The following is a 17337-nucleotide window of genomic DNA, read 5'->3' on the forward strand; positions in this document are numbered from 1 at the left end:
TATTCTCTCCCCCATAGACTTCAATGCCGTAAATATATTTCAGCTATCTTTTTAAGATCTCAGGTTTTGAAAACACATATATGAAACTGTTTCTAAAGACTATGGTCCTGTGGTGGTCAAGACAGCGTGGTTCTGGTACCATGACAGACACATGAATCAATGGAATAGAATTGAGAACCCGGAGATCAGTCCATTGGTCAACTGATTTTTTTTTTTTGGGGGGGGGAAGGGCGTGGAGACGAGCTGTCTTTATTGCTGGGTGGCTGGTGCTCCTGAGCTCTTGGTGGGGTGGTACGCTTCCTCTTCACCATCACAGGCTTCTTCTGGCTGCACAGGATGGCGCTGGCCCTGCGGACGGCGGCCATGCGCAGGTCAGGGCTGGTACTTGTTCTTGCGAATCATGTGGCGGATGCTGCTGAGTGTGGCCCGGGCGTTCTTGTGAATGGTGGTCTGCATGTAGGATGTGGTTGGCTTCCTCTGGCCTGCCCTCAGCTTTATCACCACCAGATCCCCTTGTTGTCAGAGGCCGGCCCCACGCCAGCGGTCTTGCGGTGGATCAGCCCAGTTGTAGCAGAAGGAGATGCGGGCTTTAAGGTTATTGGGCTGGTGCTGTGGGTCTGCTTGTTCCTCTTAATCAAGAAGCTGGAGCAGTTACGCACGACCATCCGTTGGAGATGGGAAGACATGGCAGCAGCTCCTCTGAGCAGCAGCCGGTCACTGATTTTTAACAAGGAGATGAGGGGTAAAGAAAAAAGTCCAACCATGAATGAATAAAAATCCAAAATCTCAGTAAATGTTCATTAAAATTAATAAAATAATTTTTTTTTTAAAAACCACACAAACAAACCAAGGAGATGAAATCAGTTTAGTGGAGAAATGACAGCCTTTTTAATAAATGATTTTGGCAAAATTGGAAAACTATCTGCAGAAAACTCAAGCAAGATCCACACCTCACTCCATACACAAAAACCAACTCAAAGTGGATAAAGGACCTAGGTCTAAAACTAAGGACTTGGAAGAACTCTAGAAGCCCTAATCCATGATCGGTCTTCCAAGCATCCTAAAAACCTACAACCAGGAGAGGATAAAATAGATGAACTGGACCTTCTAACAATCAAATCCCTAGGAACATCCAAAAACTTCTCTAATAGGGTAAAAAGGGAAGCCGCAGACTGGCAGGGGGGCGGGGGGAATTTGGTAATGACATGTCTGATAAGTGACTTATATATAGAATTTATAGAATACTCGAGCACCGCAAACAGATAAACAACCCAGTTGCAAAATGGGCACAGAATAGGAACAGACACTTCTAAGAGTGATCCAAATCAAAACAACTATGAGATATCATCTCACCTCAGTAAGAATAGCAAAATTCAACAGACCAGCAGACATCAAATGCTGGCGACGTTGTGGAGAAAATGGAACCCTTATTCACTGTAGGTGGGAGTGTAAAATGGTGCAACCACTATGGGCTTTCTCAAAAAGTGGGAAATAGAAATACTATCTGACCGAGCAATTCCTCTACTGGGAATACACCCTAAAGAAACCATAACTGCCGCCCAGGCAGCTATATACACAACCATGTTTACTGAGGCTTTATTCACAATAGCAAAGAGTTGGAAACAACCTAAGTGCCCATCAACAAACGAATGGTTAGAGAAGCTGTGGTATATTCTCAGAATGGACTACTATGCTGCATTGAAATACAAAGAACTCATGAATTATTATACAAAATAGATGACCCTGGAGGACATTATGCTGAGAGAAGTATCTCAGTCACAAAAGGACAAATACTGCATAGTGTCACTGTTGTAAAATGGGACTGACATTGGGGTTGGAGGGAACCTAAGAAAAGAGGGGATAAATAATGTATACCACATTGAAACAGATGAGGGAGAGAACTATGAGGGAGAGAACTATTTAAAAGGAATATATGATTGGGTATTATTTTCATGACAAGATTCCAGAAAAAGAAATGCATAGTAAAGTGGACTGTGGACTTGGGGGTGGGGTGAGAGATTGTATAACAATGAAAAAATTTTTTTTTCTTTTCAAAGAGAAAAACTAACTGGGGGAGAGGGGTGGGCAGGGAGGAAAATGTGCAACAATGAATGAATGAGAAAAAAAAATAAATGGGAAAAATATGCTGTAAAAAAATAACTAAAAAAAACAAGCAAACTATGATCCTGGATTTTTATCTGTGAAACTAGCTTGCATTAAAAAAATACTAAAACACACCAAGCTAAACCCAAATCCACTGTCATTAAGTTAGTTCAGTCTTGAGGCAACCCTCCACGAGGCTTTAGGCCTGTCAATCTCAGTGCAAGGAGACTGCCTTATCCTTCTACTACACTCATCAGATTTGAAACGCCAGCCTTTTCACTAGCACTTCAACACATAAAGCAGTATGCCACCAAAACCAAATAAAAAGTCACTGCCATCCAGTTGATCTGCCTAAGGATGGCCCTCCACCAGGCTTCCGAGGCTGTAAGTTTTCACAAGTTGCTTAATCTTTCTTCCTTGGAGTGGCTATTGGTTTCACACCTCCGACCTTGCAGCTAGTATCTCAGTATACAACAGACTACGCCAATTTTTGTTGTTAGGTGCTGTCAAGTCAAATAGGACTCATAGCAACCCTGTGAAAAATGGATCTGAAGTCTGCCCTATCCTGGGGCTAGTGTTAGAGTCACTCATCAGTTCATCTCATTGAGGGTCTTCCCCTCCTTCCCTGACCTTGACCTTTCCAAATATGATGCCCTTTTCCAGGAACTGGCTCCTCTAACAACATGCACAAAGTTTGTGAGATGAAGTTTCACTGTTATTGCCTCCAATGCTCACCCTGTCTGCACCCTTTCTGAGATACACGTATTTGTCCTTTTGGCAGCCCATGGGATATTCAGCACTCTTCAACACCACAACTCAGAGGCATTGATTTTTCTCTGTCATCCTTATTCAGTGTCCAACTTTCAGCTGCATAGCAAGTAACTGAAAAGATTATGATTTGGATCAGATTCATCTAAGTCTTCAAACTGACATCATTGTTCTTTAGCACTTTGGAAAGGTCTCTGACAGCAAACTTTCCCAATGCATTGTGTCTCGATTTCCTGGTTCTTGGTGCCAAGGGACTGTGGATCCAAGCAAGATGAAACAATTGACAATTTCTATCTTTTCCATATCTATTATAATGTTGTCTATTGACCTAGTGGTATGTATCTTTGTTTTCTTGATGCTGAGATGTAACCCATATTGAAGGCTGTAGCTTTTGATACTCTGCAGTGTTTCTTGCTGAAGATTATTTTTTTAAAAAAACAAACAGATAAACCAGTACATTGACCAAGAACTGCCAGGTATTCTGAGCCAGAAGCTGTGGCAGGAGGGATATAATTCCTGATGTCAGATGGATCTTGGTTGAAAACAGAAAATAGCAGAAAGGTGTCTATTTGTGTTTTATTGACTATGCAAAAATGTTTGCCTGAGGGAATCATAACAAATTATGTCTAACTTTGAGAAGAATAGGAATCCCAGAACACTTAATTGTGGTCATGTGAAAGCTATACTTAGACCAAGAAGTTGTTGTCCAAACAGAGGAAGAGAATACTGTATTGCTAAAATCAGGATAAGTGTGTTATCAGGGTTGTATCCTTTTTCCATACCCCTGAATTCATTTGTTGCACACATCATTCGAGTAGCTGGACTTTATGAAGATATTTATGGCATCAGGATCAGAGAAAGACTCCTCAACAACCTGAGTTAGGCACATGACATAACCTTGTTTATAGAAAATGAGGACCTGAAACTATACCACTAGGTCTTAACTTTTCCTTAAGAAAGAAAAAGGGAGAGCTAAAGCCAAATTACCTTTGCTATGGTCTCCAAGACATAGTTTCAGAAAAATATTCTAGTGGGAAGCTGTGCTTATAGTAGAGAAAAAGATTGGCCATTGCATACCTGCTTTCTTAGCTTTGTCTGTAGGAGTGACATTTAAAATACTTGTTAATAAGACCTGTAAGAGTCAACCTAGAACACTCAACCTAGTGAACACTCAACCTAGAACAGATGCTAGCCATAAACAACCCCTCCAGCTACACTAGTGCATTAGCACCAAGCATAAACTGTCCTTATGTACCACTAAATTGCCTGAAGAACTGTAACAGGTCTCTAGCTGCAAGCACTGATCACGGTGCCTTGCTCAAATATAACCATAATATCATAAACAGAAAAAGCCCCTCTTAATAGTGGTCTACTTCCTCTGCAGCATCTGCCAAATGAATGGAACTTATACCCCTCCCTTCCCCCAAAAAAGAGAGAGATAGTTTCAGTGGCAGAAGTGATTTGCTACTGCAAATTTATATTTATTTATATTGCTAACCAGAAGGTTGATGGTTCAAGGCCACTTAGTGGATCTTGAGAATAAAAAGCATGTGGTCTGCTTCCATGATGAACACAGCCAGGGAGACCCTATGGAGCAGTTTGATTCTGTAGCTTGTGGAGTTGCCATGCATTGAGGGCCGACTCAACACAGACAACAGCAGCATAATTTTGTGTTTACAAACCATGTGGAAGTGATATTTAACTCTGGTTGAATTTGCCCTTTGCAAATTAGCTTATGGTTCTGGTTTTAATATAATTACATGTTTGGCTCAAACCAGGGATGGGGTGAGGCAGGGGGTAGATGGTATCTGTAATGCAAATGCTTAACACCTTTGACTGCTAACTATAGAGCTGGAGGTTTGGGTTCATACACAGCATATTGAAAGGCCTGGGTGGCTTCGGACAAATCAGCCTCTCAGAATGCTGGGGAGACAGTTTTATTCAGACTCACACACAGGCTTCATGAGCTGAGGTCAACTTAAAAAAAAATCAAAGCTCACCCTGTTTGTGTTTTTTTGTGGTTGTTGTTTTTTTAAATTGCTTATCATTTCTGTTGTGTTTTCTATAATAAATTACTACTTACCTCTGCCTTTTATCACCCTGTCTTTTTAAGTCCCTTTGTATCTTTCCTATTCCTTTACTCTCCCCCCACATCAGCCCACTAACCTCTGCTGTCTTAGTGATTTTTCCTCTTCACCTTTTGTACATCTATTCATAGCAGTGTTGTTCACAATAGCAAGAAAATGTAAACAATTCCAATGCCCATCAGCAAACAAATAGATAGAGACTGTGGTACATTCACACATGGGAATACTATGCAGCACTAAAGAACAACACAGTGTTAGTAAAATAAGACACAGCATAGGAGAGTCTAGAGAGCATTATGTTGAGTGAAATAGCTCAGTCACAGAAGGGCAAATTCATCTAAGACTGATATTGTGAGGGAGGAAAAAAAGACTGCTACTGTGACAATAGGAAGATAATTGACCTTGTTTGTTTTTTAACATTATATCATGCTTTATGTTACAATTTAAGGGACCCTGGTGGTATGGTGGATTACATATTGAGCTAGTAACTCTTCCATCCTAAAGCAAAGGCAAATGAAGGAAATCAAAGGCTGAAGGAAGAAATGCTTATAAAGAACACATAGTTCAAGGCTCACATGAGCTACGCTCTCTGCTAATTTGAGTTTAGAAGAATTAGATGGTACCAAGTTATCACTAGTGATTATTCTGACACAACAGAAGGGACACAGTAGATGACTATGATTAGAATGGCAGAAGAATGGGTTTTAAAAAAATAGACAAGACTTATTGTTCTGATAGAGACTGGAAGAACCATCAAGACCATTGTTTTAAGTCACCCTTCTAGTGTAAAGCTAAGCCACTACCAGAGGCCTCCTCTTAACCAAATGATAGACTGGCTGGGAAGTAAACAATACTACCCTGGGGGAATGTCCTTCTTAGAGCAATCAACTGTTAGGGGCCCTTCTAAAAAGGGCTGAAAACACCTATAATGCCACCAAGTGCACTGCCAACTTAGAGATTCCAGTTCATAGCAATTTGTAGAACAAAGCAGAACTGATTCATAGAGTTTCAAAAGTCATAAATTTTTGGAGAAGCAGACATCTTATTCCCAAGGAGCAGCTGGTGGGTTCAAACCAATAGCAAAAATAATAACAGTGACAACTAAATGCTTTAACCATTGAGCCATCAGAGCTCCTTCTAATGCTACCCCTCAAAACAAACAAAACAAAAACCAATGCCAATTCATCGCCATGGAGTCACAGTTGACCCACCAATGGATTTCTAAGGCTGTAAGTTGCATGGGAGGAGATTGCCCATCTTTCTCCTAAACAGTTTCTGATAGAGTCATTCTCAGGTCTTCTCTACACAGGTCTAGCCTTTGAGTTAGCAGCACAACTCTTATGGACCCCGGCCCAAAGTTTCAGTCCCTGCTTGGCTGAAGGGAGTTGTTGAAAGTAGCAGAATTCTTGCTTTCAATTCTGGAAATCTAGGTTTGATTCCAGGCAGTGCATCTTATGTGCCACCAATGGTCTACCAAGGGAGGCTTATGAGTTCCTATGATGCCAAAGAGACTTCATAAGAGCTTCCGTTCTAAGATTAACTAGAAGGCTAGGCCTGTAGAAGAGAACTCCTGAATATTGGTCAAACCCTGTGATCCACAGTGATCAGATTAGTAGCTGATTTTGAGGGTGGGGCAGGTCTTTTGTACCATTATGTTTGCGATCACCATGATTTAGGGTGACAAACTACCAGCCACACCGTTGCTGGGTCTAACAGGTAGCTAAGTGACTTTTCAGCCCCTAATACTCCCTTGCAATGCAGGTTTACAAGCCTATGAATGTGCATTCTCCTCTCTGCCACCTTTCTACCAACCGCTTCTTACCATCTTTCCCAGAGAAATCTTTTGACATAACTGTCATCTCTCCCACATGAATCACTCCCCATTTCCCATTACAGAGGGCTTTCACACAGATACTAAATATAAGTGCATAGCTCCCCTGCTTGTTAGGGACACGTCCTGTCCAGTCTATTTTGTACGCCTTCTCTTTGGAGTTTTCTTTCTTTTTTTTTTTTTTTGTGGAGTTTTCTTTTTTACATTAACATGTTGACACAAATGATGGCAAATGTGTTTCTAAGCACGGTCGGCAATTTAAAAGTGTGTGGCAATGTGTTAAATATTAACACTTCCAAGCCAGCAGGGGTCCTTTGCATTATCAATTATCCCATCAGAAGCAAAAATGTTGTGCTTTCCTTTGGAAGACTATGAAGAGTACTACTGGGCTAATTCTTAGAGGATGTTTCCCGAACCTTAATGATCACTTGAATTAAAATGCAGATTCTAGGGTGGGACCAGCAATGTTGAATTTCTAACAAAACAATCTGCAATTCCTGGGCAACATTTTAAGTAGCAAACTCTGAGAAGGGGACCTTTAACTTTTTGTTAAGAGAGGATGCACTTAGTGGTTGAGTTGGTTCCAACCCTGTCAATCAGCCTGCTTACCAACTCCAGCCAGTTTCAGAGACTGACAGCTCATCTTTCTCTCTGGGAGCAGCTGTTGTATTCAAACCCCTGACCTTTCCATTGGCAGCCTGATACGTATAAGGCATCATGGTGAGATAGAGAGTAATGTTAACCAAAAGATGAACAGTATAAATCCACCAGGTTTTCCACTGGAGATAGATGGACAGTCTCTTCCAGAAAGATTCACAGCCACAGAAACCAGATGGGGGTTGCTATCAGGCAGAATCCATTCAATCGGTAGGGGGATTTTTAAAAAACTATTTAAAGAAAACTTCAGCAGCAAATGCATCAGGTTCTCCACTATTTCTTCAATATGGATTGAAACTTAAAATTAAGAAGACAAGATTCTCACCACTGGGCCAATTGGCAGCATCATGATAGATGGAGAAGAGATTGAAATTGTTAATAATTTCAGCTCATTTGGCTCTACAATCAACATTCTTGGCACCAGCAGTCAGGAAATCAAAAGATGAATTGCATTAGAAAAATCTGCTGTCAGAGACTGCTCCAAAGTGCTGACAAGCAACAGTGTCAGGCTGAAGACTAAAGTGTGCCTGATCCAGGCCATGGTCTTTGCAATTACTTACTGTACTATGACAATGACTAGGATGAAGAGTCAATGCCTTTGAGTTTGGAGTAGAGCATTGAACATACAGTGGACTGCAAAGAGAACAAACTATCTGTCCTAAAGAGGGTGAAAACAAGTTGCTCCTTGGAGGCAAGGATTTTGAACCTCTATCTCATACACGTTGGATATGTTGTCAGGAGAGACCAGTCCATGGAGAAGGACATCATGCTTGGGAAAATAGAGGGACATAGCAAGAAAGGAAGAGCCAGAATGAGATGGGTTTACACAGTAACTGGGGTAAAGGAGAGGTAGATACATTGGAGACTGGCTCAGGATAGTGCAGGGTTCAGAGCTATTGTGCAGAGGGTTGCAATGAGTTGCAGGTGACTCGATCAAACAAACACACATAACAAACAAACAACCACAATTAAAAGAGAAACTAAATATGGTTTACATGCAAAAGAGAGAGAGAGAGAGAGAGACGCTAAAGAAGTATAATGATGCATTGGGCTGCTAACCAGTTTGAAGTCATCAGCCAGTCAATGAGAGGAAGACAGGCAGACACAAAGATTTGCTTCCACAAAGATTTATGATCTTAGAAACTCTTTGACAGTGGTCTTGATTTATACCTATGGAAAAGCCTGGTTGTGCAGTGAACAATAAATTGCTAACCAAAAAGCCAGTGGTTCAAACACATTAGCTTCTAATGTGGGAGAGGAAAACAAGGCAGTTAGTTTACAAAAAGATTTATCGCCTTGGCAACTATATGGGGTAATTTTACTTTGTCCTGTATGATCACTATGAATTAAATTCAACTCAAAGACAATGCGAGAAGGGAGTGGAATAAAGATTACTATCTGGTGTAGTAGTTCTTAGGAGGTTGTGCTGCTGGCTGCCCTTCTCTGGTGGTTCAAATCCACCAGTGACCTTGAGCGAGACAGATGGGCAAACTCCTACTCTACTATTTTCAGCTTCTGAAGCTCAATGGAAGGTCAGCAAGGAGTGAGTTCTGACTCCACAGCAATGGATGATGATGATGATGATGAACAAATGTCATTGGGAGTGGTCCCTGGGGTACAATCCCAGCTATAAGCCCAGTGCCAAGAACCTGGTTGTAAGTGACAAGATGTTCCAGACCATCTTCCCCTTCAAGACCCCTCAACTTCCATTTCTAAGTATATTTTGATAGAGAAAATATATAGTGTGGAAAGATTAGCATTTTTAAAAAATTGCCTTTTTTTCTGAATTCAGATTTCTTTATTTTCACCACAGTGCTTTAGAAAAGGTATGAAATGGACAGCAAGAAAGGAAACAGGTGATTTAAGTTAAAATTAAGGTAATGATGAAAGTAATCACCCCTGGCTTCTATCACCGCATCACTTTAGACTGGATATAGATTAAAATTAAAACACACACACACACACACACACACACACACCCACCCAAAACCCAAAGTTTCCGGACTCTGAAATCCAGGGATGCTGAAGGCCTCTCCCAGCAATGTCCTTCACTTTGGGTCAGTCTCCTGGGCCAGAGGGGCAAGTGCGTTGCCAGAATACTGCTATTTCCCAGCATGGTGTCTTGATTGCATCCACGTGTTGAGTCGGAACCCAGTATGCTCAGCAGTAGGAGGCTTCTGTGCAGCCCAATTGAAACTGCATCATGGGGCAGTCTTGGAGTCCCTAAATAGGTTCACTAACCACATTTTTAATGGAGCCCAGGGGCAATCTTTTAGTTTGCTCTAGAGGGCCAGTCTACAGGTGGCCCTGCTAAAACTCAAAGGTGAGCTTCTCTTTTCCTCTAGACTTATTGTATATGCCATATAAGGTTGCTTTTTGCACCCTTGGCAGATTTGCACTTTTGGCAGGGGCTCCTGGGCTCACTTGACTGAAGGCCTCACATCTTCAGATTTTCATTTATCCAACACTTTGCTGTGTTGTTTCTGTCTGCAGAGGCCTCCTTATGTTCCTTGGCTTTTGAGACCTGATGGGCAACATCTCTGGGCGTGTTTACTGCTAGACCATCATGTATGGTAGATCCAACCACCATATTCTTGGCCCCACTGGTCACTTTTCTTTCTCTCAGTGTCTCATGCTCAGGGATAAGTCTCTTGCACATGACTTTCTGCATGGCAGGTGTACTCTTGTGAGGCTCTGCTTCAGCTCCGAGTGGGTGCTGTCTAGGGGGAAGTAGACATCGTGCTTGGTCTTGTGCCAGATAATCTTTAGGTCCAGCAGCTTCGTGCCCAGGCCGCTGTTGACAGAGGCCTGCGTGTTGGGGTCTCTGGGGGACTGGACCAGGGCCAGCTACAGGCTGCCTCCAGTGGAGCAGGAGGACTGGCCTCCATGCAGTTGAGAGACCATGCAGGTGCCTCACCTGCTGCCATCTCGGCCAGGTTCCTCCATGCCATCCGGAGCTCCAGCTGCCACCATGATGATTGTGTATAACACCTGAAGAAAATATGTTGTTGTTAATGTGCTGTCGAGTTGCTTGTGACTCATAGCGACCTATGTACAACAGCCCTAAAGTCTGCTCTGTCCTGTGCCAATCGCACTGTCTCTGACACTCCCATCCCGATTACCCCAGTCACTGAATCAATCCACCTCATGGAGGGCCTTTTCTTCCTGCGCCTGCCCTAGCAAGCATGATGTCCCTCTCCAAGGACCGGCCCATTCTTACAACATGTCCAAAGTATGTTAGATGAAGCCCCAGAATCCTTGCCTCCAAGGAGCTGCCCGGTTTGACCCTCTCATATGATTAGGTATTATTGTCATGGCAAGAGTCCAGAATGAGCTATATAGTGGAGTGGACTAGAGGGCAGGGGGATTGTATAACAATGAAAGAATTTCTTTCTTTTTTTTACTTTTCAAAGAGAAAAGCGAACTGAGGGGAGTGGTGGGCAGGGAGGAAAGTCTGCAACAATGAATGAATGGAAATCCAGAGTCTCTGTAAACATGCATTAAAATAAAAAAAACCAAAACATTATTGGGGGAAATACATAAAATTACATAAAATTTGCCATTTTATCTTTTTTCTTTTTTTATCTCAATGTTTATTTTCATTTTATCCTTTTTCTAATGTGCTAGTCCATTTCACTCAGTCCAGCCTTTTAAAAGCGTGCGACTCAGTGTCTTTGAGTGGCATCCACTTCCTAAACAATATGCTTCCAGAAACTCTGTGAACTTTGATAAATGCCAATAGTTGCAGAGGGGCTTCAGGCCTTTTGTTCATAAGGTTGCTATGAGTCATGTTCGACTCGAAAGCTATCAACCACAATAACAGTGTTGTGCAGCCATCATCATGATCTTTTCCTACAATATTTTTGTCACCCCAAACATAAACTCAACTAAACTAAAATGTTAACTAAGCAGCAAATCCTCATTTCCTCACTCCCTCCCCTGATCACTGCTGAACTCCTTAATGTCTCTATGCATTTGACTATTCCAGGCATTTCATATATTCAACAATACATGTTATTAGGTGTTATCAAGTCATCTATGATTCACAGCAACCCTATGAGCAACAGAAATAAAACTTGCCCTCTCCTATGCCACTTCACCATTTCAGATATGCTTGGACCCGTTATGTCAGTAACTGTGTCTATTTCCTTGAGGGTCTTCCTCTCATTCTCTGGTTCTTCACCTTTTGTTGCATAATGTGTTTTTCCAAGGACCAGCTCCTCCTAATAACATGCCCAAAGTAGGTGAGATGAACTTTCACCAGCCTTTCCTCTATGAAGTATCTTGATTGCACACTGAGCCCCTAACGCCAACTTGTTTCTTGTTTTGACAGTCCATGGAATATTTTATGTATGGGATTTTTTAAATGCTTGTCTCCTTGTGTCTGGCTTATTTCAGTCAGCAGTATGTTTTCAAGGTTCAGCCATGAACTTGCATATTTCAGAACCTCATTTTTCTTTATGCTGAAAAATATTCCACTCTGTACATATATGTTGAACTGAGGGACCAGCCCTTGGAGAAAGACATCGTCCTTGGAAGGGTGAAGAATCAGAGAATGAGAGGAAGACTCTCAAGGAAATAGGTTGACACAGTGACTCTGTGCGCACAAGAAAGGAAGACCCTGGGTGGGATGGATTGACTCAGTGACTGGGGTAATGGGGGTGGGTGTGTCAGAGACAATGAGGTTGGCTCAGGATAGAGCAGGGATCAGAGCTGTTGTACATAGTGTCACTATGAGTTGCAAATGACTCACAGCACATAGCAACAATAGACCTATCACATTTTGTTTATCCATGTATCTATTTGAGGAATGCTTGGGTGGTCCCCACCTTTTGGTAACTGTATAGATACTGCAGTGTACATAAATATTCAGGTATCTGTTTGATTTCCCCTTTCTTTTAAAAAGGAAAAAGAAATCCTACAATGTCCCCCCTCCTGGAATGCTGTAGCATGACCATTTTCTTCTCTTATCAATAGGGATGAGTATAATTTTCTTCCGTCATCAAAGGAGATGATTGTAGCAGCGGTAGACCTCAGAACTAACCAAAATTAGTTTCAACCGTTGGTAGTATGATGTGGGTGAGTGTGGAACTGAACCCCTAAGCAATTTCAATGGCAGATTCACACCCCTACTCCAAAATTAGATTGTCAGGCTTTTCTTCTGAGACAATTGTAGATGGACTTGAACCTCCAAACTTCTGATGTTGGTTAGCAGTGAGAGTGTTAATCGTTTGCACCAGAGATTCTGTATTATAATGATCAAGATCAGAAGACTTAAAATAGGTTTGTCTATGGCGTAGGACTAGCACAGTCAATATGAGACGTCTCTTGGCATGTTATAGCAATGGCCATTGGCTTAGAGCCTTGTTCAAGCATCATTTGGGTCCTGGACATACATGTACACTGTCCTTTCACTGCAGCTCAGAGGCATGATGGTTCTCGAACCATTAGGTAGCTTCTCTCAGACTACTGCCAGCACTAAGACACATTCCATTCTAGTTCCTTCTGCACCCACCCTCGGTTGTGACAAAAAAGAGATAGTTTATTATGAAAATTGTAGATAAAATTGATGTATTTTCTAAGAGCAGCCCAAGCTAATAGAAGGTTCTGTGAGAATGACAATGTTCTATTGTGTGTTAACTCGATATGTTAGTTTCGAGTATGTTAAGGTCCTATGCAGGGCAAGAGAAGGAGGCCTGAAATACTGAAAGATGTGTAATGTTCATGGTCCTTGGCAGTTTGAATTCACTCAAAGGCACATGGTGTTGTCACTAGCAAGTTGCACTGCTAACAAAAGGCCACATGTCTCCCATATTTGGAATTCACCGCTGGTCCCACTAGAGAAAGAGGAGCAGTCTCCTCCCATTAAGATTTATGTCCTAGGGGACCTGATGGAGGGCGGCTATGAGCCAGAATCTAATCCACTGTCTGGGCAGAGGGAATATGTGAGGATGTGAGGGAAGGAGTGCATAAGTGAATAAGTGAGGGAGTGAGTGTGTGAAGGGACAAGTGTGTGAGTATGAGAATGAACATGTGAATGAGTGTGTAAGGGAATGAGGGCATGAGGGAGTGAGTGTGTGAGGGAACAAGTGTGTGAGTAAGAATGTGTGAGTGAGTGTGTAGGGACTAAGTGTGTGAGGAATGAATGAGTGTGTGAGGGAGTGAGAGATGAGGGAGTGAATGTATAAGTAAATGAGTGTATGAGGGCTTGAGTGTGTAAACAAGTGAATGAGGGTATTAGTGAATGAATATGTGAGGCAGAGTGTGTAAGTGAATGAGTGTGTAAGTGAATTTGTATATGAGAGAATGTGTGAGTCAGTGAATGAGTCTGTGAGGGAGTGAGTGTGTGAATAAGTGTGTGAGGGAGTAAAAGGCAGCTCAGAAAAAAGGCTTAATCACCTTTTCCCATGATATTCCCACTGTCTTGTTTCTGATTCATAGCTACACTAAGACAGTGTAGAACTGTCCTGTGATGTTTTCAAGACTACAAACCCTTTTTACAGGAGCCAACAGTTCATCTTTCTTTGGCAGAGGAGCTGGTCTATCCAACTGTCTGCCTTTTGGTTAGCAGTCCAGCCTCCCTCCCTCCCTCACACACTCATTCACTAACATACTCACACCAGGCCTCCTTCCAGAGGACTACAGTTCTCAAAAGCCCAGTGGTGTAAGGTTTTGCTCTGACACACACACATAGGGTCACCAGGACAGCTGTTTGGTTTAGGTTTCGTTTTTTTCCCAATTCTCTCAGGCTCACAGTAGGGGTGATCACATGGCAGACAGGAAACCACTGTGGATAACAACCTTTCTTGGGGTTTTCTCAAGAGATCTGAGAGGATATGACCAGAGCATGACCAGAACATTTATTGGTTAGTTATATTTGAAACTTGTACCCTAGGGCTTAGGGGTGCTTACCTACTGGGAATTTGAGGGTGCTTCTTGTCTAGGAATAACAGACATGAGTGGGGAGGAGTTATTTGATTTGGATGTCAAGACATCATATTGCAGAAGCTAGCAAACATGACTAAGCATGTATAGATGCTCTGGTATTGCAGTGTTACTTGTGGTACTGCTAAGCGAACACGTGGGGGTTTACCAGCTGCTCCAAGAATAAAAGATGGACAAATGCTGCCCATAAATATTTTCAGCTTTCGAAATCCTATGAGGGGTCATGCTTTCAGTTGGAACTGACTCCATAGCAATAGGTGGGATCTGGTAGTTCCTAGCCACATGTGGCTATTAAGCAATTAGAATGAAGTTAGTGGCTCAGATCTGAACAGCACAGTTACAGAGGACAAAGACTCTGAGAAGACCATTTAGTAAGATGGATGACCAAACTAGGAGGGTGGCCCTCGGAGGTAAAGCTTGGGCTTTTTGTGTACTCTTGACTTGAATACAGAGCCCACATAACACAGACATAATTTTGAATAGCTGAGCCAGGGCTGGTGTGTTCAGAGTTGCACTTACAACGCTACTAGGCCAGGTAAGAGGAAGATACCCAGGACCAATTCATATTGTTGTACCATCGAGTCATAACTGCAGCATATTGACCCTCTAGCAGATTTTCAGAGGAAGTAAATCACACAGGAGGAGCAGCAGCAAGTGGATTTGAACAGAGATCCTTTAGGTTGGTAGCACACCTCCTTACCACTAAGTCACCATCAGCTCTCTGGGTTAGCATTAGGTGAGCAAATTAAAAAAAAAAAACACAACAAACCAATATAAATAAAACCTGCTGCAGGCTCAGCTGTTTTAATAAGGCCATGTGGGATTTCAGGAAGTGTATTTTTCGGACCCATGGGGAAGATACTGAGATAGGAAAAATCATGCTGTTAAAAAAAAAATTAAGAAAAGATACCATTTTGATAATACATACATACACACCCTCCTTTTTTCTTTTCAAAAGAGAATACATAGGTGATAAAGTCTTGAGGAGGAGCCTGAAGATTAGGCAAAAAGGGAAGAACTAATGTGCTTTCCCATAACATAATGCAATCAATTCTCTCATCCACTCAAGCAGGATAACAAATGGGTCCTTTGTCATCTCTGAGATGAGGCTTGTAATTAGCCAGGCACCAAGGATCATGAATTTCCTGTGAAGAGTTGCAGTGAGAATTACCTGTGGCTGGTCCACTGGCACTCCAGAAAGGAGGGGTTTGTGAAGGCGCTGGTGGCTCCAGGGAGGGAGTGAGAGCCCAACTCCCAGCCTTGCAGTACACATCAGTCCCTGACATCTGCCTTGAGGGCACATGGTGGAAGTTGGGACTACAGAATGAAAAAGAAACGTGTGCTCTTGCAATTTGGACAGAATATTCTGTAGCTGAGAGGTTGTGTAAATGATGGAGTGATATAATTAGAGTGATTTGAAGGGAAGTGTCATACAGTAGTTCGATGTCCCCAGGGAATTGTCTACACTCTTACCACTGCTGTGAGCTGTGCACGGAAGATTTGCCCAGGTGGAGAAGAAGCTATGGGGGATTTGCCTCCCCAGGAAAATCGGTCACAGGATTTAAGATTAGCTGTGAGGAAGTTCCTGGAAGCAACTGGTGGTGACAATGTATCCTTTAACTACCACTGTTTTTGTAGGGAGGAAAGGAGAGCATGGGTGTGGTCCAGAGAATGAGCTGTGCAGGAGCATGGATTTGGAGGCAAAGTAATTGTTCTGTAAACACCTATTCCTCCACTTATTCTTTGCCTCTGCTATCTCCTAGGTAACTTGTTAAAGATATATATGTATGAATAGATATGTATATGTGTGTGTATATATAGTCTTCTTTTTCCTGGGACCTACACTGACCTACTAAATCAGAATCTTCAGGTTTGGGTCTCCAATATCTCTATTTTTAAAAGAAGTGCTCACGGCACTGGTGTTTCTTTAAGTCCTAGCCCTTTAACTGATGATATAGCACTCACAGTGCTTGAGATTTAAGATTGTTGTGTGAATTGTGGTTTATTAGACATGACATGATTTAAATTATAGCTCCAAATTAAGGCTCAGTAACTTGAAGACATCTAGGAAGAAAGGCGTGGCAATCTTGTTTCAGAAAAAGCAGTCCCTGAAAACGCTGGGGAATACATCTCTGCTTTCTATAGAAAGGGTCGGGATGAGTGGGAGACGAGTCTACTCCATGGCAACTGGTTATTAATATTGAGCTGTAGATTTTTCTTACTGAGAAACTGCTCTCTTTCCCCTGAACTCTTGCTGTCCTTTGCTTTGCTAAGCCTTTTTTAGAGCCTAAGCGAACTAAGAGCTTTTCTTTCAAATTAACTGGGATCCCAGAGTTGCTAGTTAGTGCCTAAGTATTTTTTTGAAAACTGTACACTTTTCCTTCCTCTTTTACTACTAATTCTATTAGGAAGTGTGTGTGTGGGGAGGTGAAAATATCAATTTCAGTGTAACAGGCTGGAAGTCAAGCGAGTTGCGGGGTGGGGAGGTTGCCCCCCCCCCCCAGAACGGGAATTGTCCTGGCCCTGGAGAGGGCTCCCCAAGGCAGCTGCCTGGCATGGTACATCTTGCATTTGGCAGCAGAAGCCTTGAAGAAAAGGGGAGAGGTGGCTGGCGGGCTGCCCTGGAGCTCGGGAGAGAGGGAAGGTAGCTGCAAAAATGAGGCGGCTCGGAAATTGCTGGTGCTGAGATTTGCAGAGAGGTGGGGCTCGGAGGGAAGGATGCGCACGTGAGTCTCGCAGAGGTGGGAGTGGAGCGTCTCAGGTAGGGCTTTGGCGGTGCCTCCCGGAAGCCCTCCTCGGAGCAGGGGACCGGGATTGGCTAGGGCCGAGAGGGCAGCGAGGTCAAGACCCTGCGGGCGCCTTCCCTAACCCGCCCCGCGGCGGCCGCCTCCATGGTGAGACGCCGCGGGGCCGGGCGCGGGCATGCTGGCGCCGCCGAGGGGCGCG

General features: G+C 42.8%; 1 protein-coding gene and 2 pseudogenes across 1 annotated transcript in view; 1 reads left to right on the plus strand and 2 right to left on the minus strand.

The window, feature by feature from the left end:
* The window catches only part of LOC102854967, a 5174-nt pseudogene extending 4488 nt beyond the window's left edge, over window positions 1-686 (minus strand).
* Window positions 1-17337, plus strand: part of PHACTR1 (phosphatase and actin regulator 1) — an 815088-nt gene that overhangs the window by 393917 nt on the left and 403834 nt on the right. The gene's annotated exons all lie outside the window — the stretch shown is intronic.
* LOC102855370 lies at window positions 9505-10233 on the minus strand (annotated as a pseudogene).

Source organism: Elephantulus edwardii, unplaced genomic scaffold (assembly GCF_000299155.1).
Source record: "Elephantulus edwardii isolate Elephantulus edwardi_28Jun2011 unplaced genomic scaffold, EleEdw1.0 scaffold00101, whole genome shotgun sequence".
Lineage (NCBI taxonomy): Eukaryota > Metazoa > Chordata > Mammalia > Macroscelidea > Macroscelididae > Elephantulus > Elephantulus edwardii.